This window comes from Electrophorus electricus, chromosome 10 (genome assembly GCF_041902795.1).
Source record: "Electrophorus electricus isolate QZ-2024a chromosome 10, ASM4190279v1, whole genome shotgun sequence".
Taxonomy (NCBI): domain Eukaryota; kingdom Metazoa; phylum Chordata; class Actinopteri; order Gymnotiformes; family Gymnotidae; genus Electrophorus; species Electrophorus electricus.
Window position 1 is genome coordinate 21,377,472 of NC_137506.1, and position 11,871 is coordinate 21,389,342.

General features: G+C 38.9%; 1 long non-coding RNA gene across 1 annotated transcript; it reads right to left on the bottom strand.

Moving 5' to 3' along the window:
• Window positions 1-543: 543 nt before the first annotated feature.
• Window positions 544-1,972, bottom strand: LOC113572700 (uncharacterized). The gene is made up of 3 exons (XR_003410149.3): window positions 1,700-1,972; window positions 1,178-1,245; window positions 544-1,069 (listed from the first exon to the last, which is right to left on the bottom strand). It is a non-coding gene; the product is annotated as an uncharacterized LOC113572700 (long non-coding RNA).
• Between the last annotated feature and the right edge of the window lie 9,899 nt (window positions 1,973-11,871).

The following is an 11,871-nucleotide window of genomic DNA, read 5'->3' on the forward strand; positions in this document are numbered from 1 at the left end:
CAGAATAATTGCTTAATGTCTTATGTAAGTGCTTTGAAGTCATGACACTATAAAAGTGTTTAGATATCCACCAACATTCCAGATGTGAGAAGAAAAATAGGGTTGTTGTGACCTTAAATGGAAGAAACCTCCTTTTATTGCCTCCTTTATGTGCAAATTTGTGAAAAACAATCTTTGTACCAATTGAAGTAATTATATTATTTACACTAATATGATAAAAAGATATATGTCGATATAGAAACTGTGCTGTGATATTGATATATAAAACTGAGACTATTCTCAGGAAACACTCTGAATGGACACACACTTCTCTCACCAAGATTTACTGATATCAGAAATCCCAGCCCTGGTTCCACTCAACAGTGCTGTTAAGAGTATTTTCTTTATTTATGTAGCATCTGGACCCAACCACGACTACGCCACTCTCAAATGAGGGTTGAGAGCAATCTATGCTCTTGAATGTACTCACAAGGAAAGAGATATTAAGCACTAAGGATGAATCCTTCCTCCTCACAAGACTTCAATTAAAAGATCAGATAGCAGAGAAGCAAGAAAGTGTCTTTATTAGTTAATTTAATAAAAGCTGAAACATAAGTAAAAAAACAGCTCAACTGTGATTTATTTGCATTGTCCAAATTTCAAAAGTGTATAATGTTTGTACAATTTACAACAGTTCCTAAGCGTACAAGGGATACCCACTGAAGCCTTAAACTAAACACTCCAATCACAGTGACACCAACAAGCCAATAACAAATAAATGAGATAAACAACAAATCAAAAGAAAATACACAGAAAAAAACACCAATACACAGCACTCCTACATATCAGTGGGCTCCACCACCATCGGCAAGGGAAAATGCTAAACTAAACTGTAAAAGATTAACTATAATCTCAGGCCTTAGAAAGCAGGCCTTAGAAAGACACAAACAAAACCCAGAAAATATTAGAAGACCAAAAAACAAACAAAAAAACAAAACAAAAAACAAACAAACAAAAGAATTGTATCACAAAACAATATTACAAAAACAATATTACAAAACAGTGGCTAGTGCTAAGCTGCCATGCATCCCTGGAAAAAGGAAAAAGAACTATTAGAACCTCCAAACATTTTACCACCTCAGGCAATTACCTATGCCACTATAATGCATCCCATACTGAAATAGCTATCTGCCCCTACCTTACACGCAATTTATCATCTGGACACCCTCCCAGCATCCCGGGATCACCAATACAGTCAGGAATGCTCTAAATAAATAAAAATAAACAAAAATGTACTCATTAAGCTCTGCCATTTTTCACCTGAACAATAATACATTTCCATAGAAACAACAATCAGATTAAAATTTAAAAGAAAGACTGATTGTCTGAGGTCTTTCACGGTTCTCCCAATCGCTATAATTACCAAACAAGATCTTATTATTTGAACTAATACTACAATAAAAAAGTACACAACATATGTGAGCACTTAATAACCTCTGATTTCAGTTGCCTCAATGGCAGAAATATGGGTTAAAACATCAAGCAAACCTTCTGTGATGAAGTTTACCTTCACTTCCACACAGGCAGGCCAGAAAAAGACAAAACAATCTAAAACAAATGCGGCACCCAATTTTAATTTCAATCAGACTTCGTCCTCTTTTCTAACAAGCTGATTTTCTAACAAGCTGAGTTAAAAAAAACACAAGAATGCCAAACTCACCATGTTCTCCCTTACATGCACACATCGTGAATTATAAACTCAAAATTACCCATAGGTGAATTTAAAGCAACAGACACACAATGTTACTACCAACACTGCTGGGTACTAATGCCCCATGGTACACCTGCTTTTCTACAGTCCCTTTTAACTCCTACCCATTACATTTATCCCTGCCCTCAAAAGTCACTGTCCTGGTGACTACCAGACAGATCTAATCCCAAGGTCTAAATAAGATTGAGATTGAGAGCATTTTACTACAGAATGAGCTGTAGCTCTCCCCTCCCCTGCCAGGGATCTCACTGTAGACTGGGGCAGGTGAAAGGCTTAGAATGTTGTCCTGCAGTGGCCAGTGTAGAGCATCACAACCTTTCACTAATAGGCACTCTATCTACCAACTGCTCAATTAACCCTGAGTCAACTGCCTCTGCAACTGCCCCTGGCAGCCTGCAACTCTACTCCTCCAGTTTGCCAAATAAAAATTACTCCATCAACATCTTCCAATGAAGTCAACTCATCTTCAGATGCTGCAGATTCTGGAATTTCAGCCTAGAGTTCTAACACATCATTGCTGACTGGAATTTACACACAACCAGGCTCACTTGGAAGTGGCCTCAATTCCTCTCTATGTAGAACTTTCTCTATTGCATCGCAAGCATACTGTATCTTATTGCACCCTGGAGATGACTCTTGAGAAGTACCACAGTACCTGGAGAGAGAATACGCAATGGGATAGAATGATGATGTCTCCAATCTGTTTCTATACATCTTCATATACTCTGGCCAACTGCTCTTTAAGAGACTGGTCTTCAGTCTTCAATCTTCTGAAGTTCACACATCACTCCACTGCTGCACTCCCTTCATTGGCTTCCAGTAGCCACTTGCATCATATTTAAAACCTTGAAGCTTGCCTACAACACCAAAAATGGACATACAAGATGTCAATGGTCAAAGCCTGATCTGTACCTTGAGAACTTCAAACCTCAAGTATGGTTCAGTTTGAAAACAAGCATCGAGACTACTCTCTGTCCTGGCTCCTACATGGTGGAACGAACTTCTGCTTGCTGTCCAGACAGCAGAGTCCCTTGCAGTCTTCAAATGCAGACTGAGGACACATCTATTTGTGGAATATTTAAATGACCACTGACCCTGCTCCTATGTTGACTAACTGAAAGTAATACTTGTTTATTGCACTTTTTATTGTCTGAGATAGAGCTTATGTATTTGGCACTTCTAGGCATCTGCATTAATCCCTGCATTTCAACAGTATTTTAGTTCATTGGTGTATTTGACTCTAACCTACTGTACTGTACTGGCTAGGATGTATTCTATGAATAAATGAAAAGCACTTTTGCAATTCGCTCTGGATAAAAGCGTCTGCTAAATGCCGTAAATGTATCATTTAAATACATCAGCAATTCCTATTTACTCTACAAGGATGACAGGCTGTTTGAAAATTCAGCAAGGCCAACTGAGCTGCCCATGTTTGTTCAATTGCTCCCAATCTTGGGGTTTGAAGATAGCACAGGGGATTATTTCAGTATATACTGTAAATTTAGCTCCCAAAATATATGATCTGAACTTCTCAGTTACTGCCCACTTTAAGGCAAACAGTTCCAACTACAGTGCACTACAATTTGACATATTCCTTTCAGATGGCCTCAACCCTCTCCTCAACCCTCTTGATCCTGGGCCAAAATAGCTCCCAGACCTAAATGGCTAGCATCAAATTCCAAAATGAATGGTTTGGAGAAATCAGCAAAAGGAAAAACTGGTGCAGAGATAATTTTTTGTTTAAAGGTCATAAAAGATTGCTCACAATTCAGATCCCAATGATCTTGAAATGGGGAAGGGCCTGTTTGGGCTGCAGTTTTGGAACCAGCCTGCATATTTAGCATATTTTGCAAATCCGGCTATAAATTGATGGTAGTAGGAATCAAAACAAAGAAAAGAATGTAACTGAGTAACCTTTGTTGGAACCCTCCATTCTTCAACAGCCTTAACCTTGTTAGGATCCATAGACACCCCCTGTGTGGAGATAACATTCCCAACTCAACCTCTGTTTGAAAAAAGTAGCACTTGATGAGCTTCATTTTCAGTCCATGTTGTAGATGCGCCAGGACCAGCTCAAGTCTTTCGAGATGTTCTTTGACAGAAGTTGAAAAAAACAACAACATCATTTAAATACAAAAGTAAGAAATGAAACTGCTGATCTCAAAAATCATAACCCAAAAGGCATACTCTGGAATTTCAATAGGCCAAAAGGTGTACAGTAGGCCAAAAGGCATTCTAGCCAGGTCTAGAATAGAAGACCAATGAACCCCTGTCAGTGCAGCCAAAGACTCTTCAATGCCTGGAAGAAGAAAGGCATTTTTTTCCTAGTTTTCGCATTCAGTTGTCAATAGTCCAAACAGAGACGGATTGTACCACCCTTCTTCTATACAACCTCAATAGGTGAGCTGTGTTAGCAAATCCTGTATGTGTGCCTTCACAATATCATATTGCAATGGGGGCAATCGGTGATAACATTGATGCACATTAATTCAGTGCACCGTAAATCTCTCTCCCTGCTACTGATCACAGAATGCTATCTTTCAAGAAGAGCCCTAGGGTCTTGCTGGTGATCTTTAGTTGAGTTCGGTGTGATGGAAAATATTATTCGATCACACTTTATCGTGTGATTCGTATGTAATGATTCATATATAATTGTGTTAATCCTTTTATTATATAATCCTATATGAATAGTTTAGTCTGCACACTCTGTCTCTGTATATTGTGTGAACAAAACGACTGTGGGAATGTTGCCTTATGACCTGCATGTGTCGTGACCTGCAAGTGTCGTAAAGAGGGATTAGGCTTATCTTATCTTGTAAACTGTGTCTGTCCTGGTGAGTGCTCTGGTACTGCAGGAATGCTGATTGCGATAAGGAGCAGGGATGCAGAGCACCCCTCTTTGGGGTTGAAGTTTAGGTATAAGGAGCAGAGCCAGGATACCCCTTTAGAGCTTTTGCTTCAGAGCATTAGTTCTCACACAGCTGTGTTCTGTATGTTTTATTTTTCTTTATTAAATTACTCTTTTAATCACGTCTGACTTGCTGTTTATTCAAATTTCCACCACATCGGCCAAGAGATTTTCAGACTTGATGGACTTATTTTAACTTCTACCCATTACATTTATTAAAAAACAAAACAAAACAAAACAGTGACTACTTTCAGGAAACTTTCTGAAAGAAGCACACATTTTCACATCAAGATTCAGTCAGGTTCGCCCTCTCTGGCATCGCCATTCCCACGGCAATGCCACTATGTTTATTTACTTCCTGGTTTTGTTTCCAGTGTTACCTTGTTTTGGTATCATTCTGTTCTGCCCCTTTATTAGTATCTATAGCTGTTATTGTACCTGTATCTTGTTAGTCCTCATTATTTAACCCTGTGTGTTCACTGTGTCTTTTGAGAAGTCTTGTCAACCTAAGTTACGTTTCTGAGCTGTTTGTATCATGTGTGTTTCTCCTGGTTATTTGGATTTCTGCTTTTGCCATTGGAGTTCTCTCTTTGCCTGTTCCCTCTCTGTTTGGTTTGCCTCGCTCACTGCCGTTGCTTGTTCTTTGGATTACTGTGTGGACTACCAGTGTTCTCTATTAAACTGCATTTACCCTACTGCATTCGACTCCACCTGTTCATGCTCGGAATGTTACAGATTCACTGATATCAGGAAACCAAGCCCTAGTACTACTCAACAATGCTGTTAACAGCATTTTAAAAATTAATTAATTAATTTAGATTTTGAAATTGCCACCACATACGTTTTGTTTGAGAATTCTCTATAACAGTTCTTCGCAGATGACATCTAAGATATAGACCAAATTGTGTGCACTCACTCCTATTCTATAAGTTGAGTAGCTGAAAATACATTCTCCTCATTCTAGATTCTCATGAGGTTTTTCTTTGTTTTTCTCCAAAATACTGTCAAATGCACTCAGCAGCTGGATGGACTCAGCCCAGGAGTTTTCTGTCCTTCCAACCTCATTTCTATCATCTGTAATATTACAATAATATTCATAGCCTGACTTTATTCTGTCATCTGGATTATCATAATCTTCTTCTTAGCCCAACATTATTACAGACCTTACATAAGCAAATATTTTAATGAATCTTTCTCTTCCTATAAACATAAATTTCTCTTGAGCACTGTTAAAGTCCTTCACAATCTTGCACCTTTTTGTCTTTCTAGGATTTTCCAGTATTACATTTCTTCTGGCAGCAGACTGGTGTTGTCTCACACCAGGCTTTCCTGAATGGGTGGCTCTATAAGTGCTATGACCACCAAACTTTGGAATGCTGTGATCTCTCCATGACTGTTTTTCTTTTAAAACTCAGTTAAAAGATTTTGTTTTCATGCAACATATTTCCCCCTCTTTCCTACTGTGTCTGTCTATGTTTTTTTGTTGGTTGAGAAAGGTACTATACCAACAAAGAAATAAACAAAGATAAACAAACATATATATATAAACAGACAAAAAAAATGTACACATTGTACATTTAAAGATACAGTATACATTTAGTTTATATTTTGAATATGGTAATATACATTAGTTTAAACATTTAAACAAGTTAAACATTAAATGAAACTGCAAAGCTTTGCAATGTATGACTGTATTGTATTTAAGTACTAGACTATGAATAAAAAACCCCCACAAAGAGTACAAATGTTTTGAGGTTTTCATGGGGCCTTCTCCCTGCTGTGAGTCACTAGCATGCAGCTGTGGTCGAACATGTGGTGTTTGTTTATGTGGTGGATGTCACTCATTGTCTTTGCTTTCACCATGCCTCCCTCAGGTGGTGTGTGTGAGATGCCTCATTGTTTACACCACCACACAGTTGTTATGTTATGCTCTCTCCTGTTATTTTCTCAATCTCTGTTTTGTTTCCTTGATATTGTGTTAGCTTATGTTGTTATTGTTAGTGCACATTTAATTTCAGTTTTGTTTTTGTTTGTTTCATTAAACACCAGATGGAGACTCACATTTCCTTCTGTCCTTTTTGCAGCACGTTCTGCACTTGACCAGCCATTTTTGGAAACAGCAGTCTCCCTTTTATTTCTTTCTGGCTTTTTGTGTGCATGTGTCTGTATGATGGTCTCTGCTCTCTCCTTAGTGGACATGGCAGCCTGATGTGTTAGTGCAGTGTTCCCTGGAGCTAGTCAGGTGCTCTCTGTGTGAATGAGGAGGTTACAGAGTTCTTCTGGAGCGGATAGATTGTGCCCTTGGGCTTGTCAGGGACATCAGCACCGCTTTCGCTACATGTCAGAAGACCTGTACTTGCAGTGAGGGAGCACTGAGCTGAATCCGCATGTTTACAGAGGAGCCACTATCAAGGCCACCTTGAGCCCAACCCCTCATGCCTGCGGGCTGGAAGCCAGGCACCGTCTCGGTCTGATGGAGGGGGGCCCTCCTTGGACTTTTTTTGGGGGGGAGCTGGGGGCCCCCTGGAGCAGTCTTCTATGGGCTGATCGAGATATGCCTGATATCTCTAGGGTCCAGGAACATTTATGGTGGCTGTGTTTTGTGTGATGTTGCTGGCATGAACATAGTGGCTATTGCCCGGTTGAAGGAGGAGTCCTGTCAACACAAGAGAGGGGCCAGATGTGCATCAGGGGAAGGGGGTTACAGGAACCTCATCCACATGAGAGGGGGGTGGGGGGTTGTACTATCATGGTGCCCTCCCCTTGCCGGTAGTCGCTAGCATGTGGCAGTGGTCAAGCATGTGGCGTTGGTTTATGTTTTGGTTGTCCTTTGTCACTGGTGTGTGTTATGCATCATTGTTCACACCACCTGGGAGTTGTTATGTTGTTATGTTTTCTCATTTATAATCCTGTTGTGTTTCCTTATCCATTTGTCAGTCATTAATGTTGTGTTGGCTTCTTTTGTTATTGTTAATGCACTTTTAAGTTTGATTTAGTTTTTGCTCGTTTCATTAAACAATTCAGCTGGAGGCTCACGTTTGCTACCTTTCTTTTTTGCATGTTATTTGTCCATGAGGTGTTCAAAATCATAATCGTACTTAATGAATGAATGAATTAATTTACAATCATTTCAGGGCCATAGTTCAGAAGTCAGAAGCTGGTTGTGAATTGTAGCGTGGTTATGCTCTGTAGTCATATAATTATCGAGTTGTTGCATAGATAAACAACCAAAACACACTTAAACACATGCTTTACTCACACATATAAAGGGATACGGTGCAAATAAAACTTTTTATATATAACAATGTGCAGCATTTTTCATTCTACTTCAACTATAGCATAGGCAATGGGTGAATATACACACAGAAAATAGTCTGGTGTAAAAATGGGCCTGTACAAACATTTACACTGATGTCAGCAGCACCAAGATCAACATGGCTCCACACAGATAACTCAGATATATTTCATTTTTAAAATGTTCATATTTACTCTCTATAAATATATAAATTTTTTCCTTGTCACGGAACACTCTCCTCCCACGAGTCACGTGGTTTGGCCTGCCCCGTGCAGTGGGAGGATTTGTTTGTTATTGTATTTGTAACCGCGCCTACACACACCTGCACTTCGTTGATGTTTTGTCTTTGTGTTTATGCCCTTGTCAGTGTGTGCAGCGCTGTTGGTCATTGCCTAAATTCATGTCGTTTACATGCTTGTTTAAGTTCACAGCGTTACTGTTAAACGTATCCGTGGCAGTTCTCAATATGTCAATGCCCCTGTTTTTGTTCATCGTTTAGGTTATATGTGAGTGCCTTTGTTTTCCATCTTTTCCAATAAATGTCTGTCTACATTGACAGAGTCTGTACGTCCTGCTCCTTGCCCTGCGACACTCGGGCCATTACATTCCTTTTGAAACTTAAACTTACTTAACCGTCAAATTGTTAAAACATGGTGGGATTTTATAGAAATATAGAATATATTCTATATGCAGATAACTATATATTGATTATAACATAAAAGATTTACTCTGCACCAGAGTTATCATGCAACATTTCAATGTTTCAACATTCATCAATGACATGATTGGTGCCGTCCCTTAATGTTGTCATGTAATCATCTTTTGAATGCTTTGTATTTTGTCGTGTTGCAACTCAGTAGGCCTACACTCTCTACAGTACAGTAGGCTTAGACTCTGCCTCCTCACCTTTTCTCCTATGAGTTTTTAGAGATAAAACTGAGCATGTGAAAAGCAGGAGTGAGAAAGACAGAGAAAGATGCAGGATACGAATGTTTACACATGGCAGGTGGCCATATGGCATATCTCTGTAGCATGGAGAGAGCACAAAACAAACCCTTTTGTCATGATGATACAACACTCATTTACACATTGTGGAGTTTTGCTCAGATGTGGTGATATATGTTCAGAGTGTTTTATTTTAGCATGAAGTGGAAAGCAAACACTTGACAGCGACTTGGTCACAGGGCCAAAGCAAACAGACTTAAAATAGTTCTCAAACAGTGGAAGCACATTTCCCCTTTTTCTTTTGAAGTACATAATTCTTTAATTTAGTTTGCATTTTTTGATGAATCTAGATATTTTGTATGAAATGAATAGGTTTCCACAGCTCTCATATTTTCATTTTTAAAGGCAAACTTGGTGTGGCTCACAAATGTTGTTGTTGTTGTTGTTTTTTTTTTTAAATCGGGGTCTGAAAGCAACTAGCAAATCCTGGGTCTTTAGCTGTCACAGGCTTTAAGTCATACTATGACTTTCCATTCCAAATGATAACCTGCTCCTGTGTTTACACATGAAACCTTAGACTACTGCACTCAAACAAGTGTGGAATGGTGGAGTATCCCTGATGCTCCCTAACTTGCTGTTATGGACTCTGCCAAGCCTGCTCCATCCCAGCAAGCTAGTGGCAATCATACTTGCTAAATCAATGACTTTTAGTTTATTCTCTTTTTGCTTTTGCTCTGAGCTTCTCAGTTTCTCTTTTTGAGTGTTTTGTTAATAAAACAACCTGGTTACAGTCACTCACATCTTAATTGTGACTGGGATAGTAGTTTTGCCTACATGAGTAATATCTAAGTTTGCATAGGGATAATTTTGTAATCATTTTATCCTTATTTAAGGCTGCATTAAGGTGGCAGTACCTGATGTGCTATTATTCTTCCTAAATGATATTATTTTTCCACTATATCAACTAATAAACCACAGCTTTCTAAACATAACCAAAAATATTTGGGTAACCCAGTACAAATATTATTTCTAACACAAATATTCTTTACCTAATATACTGTATTATTTCATGACTACTAGAATTTAAATTGCATGATATATTCAAACATATACAAAACACTTCTACAATAAAACCTACTCCATTAATTATGGTGAAAGTTACTGAGGAACATGTTATAATGCAGGAATACTCTGTACTTATTTTGTATACGTGATACTCCATGAATACTGTATATCAAAATGTTGAGCAGTGATCTTGCAATGTAAAGTATTACCATTTATGATTAAGAAAAGATCTGACATATATCTTCTCCCAGGTATTACATAATACCTAATAAGAGACAATAAATATGTAGATGTACCAGTCAAGCTGCCTCTGGCAACACCTGAACAGGAACACATCATCTAACATTTTCAAGGCAAAATATAGTCACTTCTGGAAGTTTTGTTGATAAATGTAAGGTCATCTAAGTTTACCGTGATGCGGTCCCGTTACTCCAAACTAGACACTTAAGTCTGTGTATATAGTGGATATAAACTAACAGGTCAGCCAGAATTCTTAAGATGTGATGTAGTAACAAGCAAAGTGGAGAGAGGGTAAGTGACCAGCTTTGCTCTGACACTACCCATGCTTCTTTCAAATAAGAAATTATTTAAAGAATATACTCTGAGATCTGGGACTATATGCATGTCATACTAGCACAATCTCATCTTTAAAGACCAAGCAATCGCTGTTTAGAGGTAGAGCTGTATCATATCACATTCTTTATATTTTAGCTCCCTCTACTGGCCTTGAAGGGACAAACTTTAGACTTCTGATATCATCATTACATCATCAACAACAAAAATATCTTGTCTCACCCTCACTCTTTCATTGGGTGGTCATATCTTTGCCCTCACAATCAGCTGTTCTACCAGAAGCCTGGGAGTTTGAGGGTGTAGTGCCATATTTTCACTGTTCCTATGATTGCACTGTTCTGGACTGATGTCCTTACAGGCATCTGTTGGAGTCACTTAGGCATATCATCCCCAAGTGCCCCTATCACTACTGGGGCAACCTTTATGCTAATCTTCCATGTTCTTTATGTTCCTTCTTTCAGTCTTTGGTATTTCTCCAACATCTCATATTCCTTTCTTTGCATGTTTCCACTACTTGGGACTACTATATCTATTACCACTGATGTTTTCTGCAATTTTGTTCACTATCACAATGTCTGGTTCATTCACCAGAACTTGTTTATTTGTCTGGATCTGGTGGTCCCACGGGATCTTAATCTTGTTGTTCTCCACCACTCCGTGGTTCCTCCCATTTGGATTTAGTGGTGCCAAGCTCATATGCCTTGCATAATTTCCTGTATATGATTCCTTGGTTTTGTCTTTCAGTGATTGTCACTCACTGTATGATTTTCTTGTCATCAACTTACATCCTGCCAATAGGTGCTGGGCTGTCTCCTAGGCTCCTTTGCACAGTTTATATCATTGGTCTTCTCTGGTGTTATACATTCCTGATTCAATCAACCTAGTGCTTAGTGCTTCTGCTGCTATGATTAATGACTCTGTGCTGTACTTCAGTCCTGCCTTTTCTAGCTATTGGTAGGATAGTCTTCTGTCAGCCACCTGTTATCTGTCAGTGGTACATTCTGTGGAGGGGCTTACCCTGCCATGGCACCTCCTCTGCTTCCATGGTGACCATGTCCCCCATCTGTCTGAAGCACTGCCTCATTAGCTTATCCTCAGGGCCATTGCTTGAATGCATTCATGTATGTTTCATATCTCACCCTGGACAGTGGCTCATTCCCTCTCCTTCACTTTGCCCTGATTACTTTTCCTCTTCTTACTATCATCTGACCACACTTTCCCAACGCAAAATGCAGAACAGAAAACAGAAGCAGAAAAGTCACACCAACAATCATGTTAATACAAATAGTGTCAGAACAAAAGTCAGAGTAAACAGAATAAGTGTGATATTCTGTT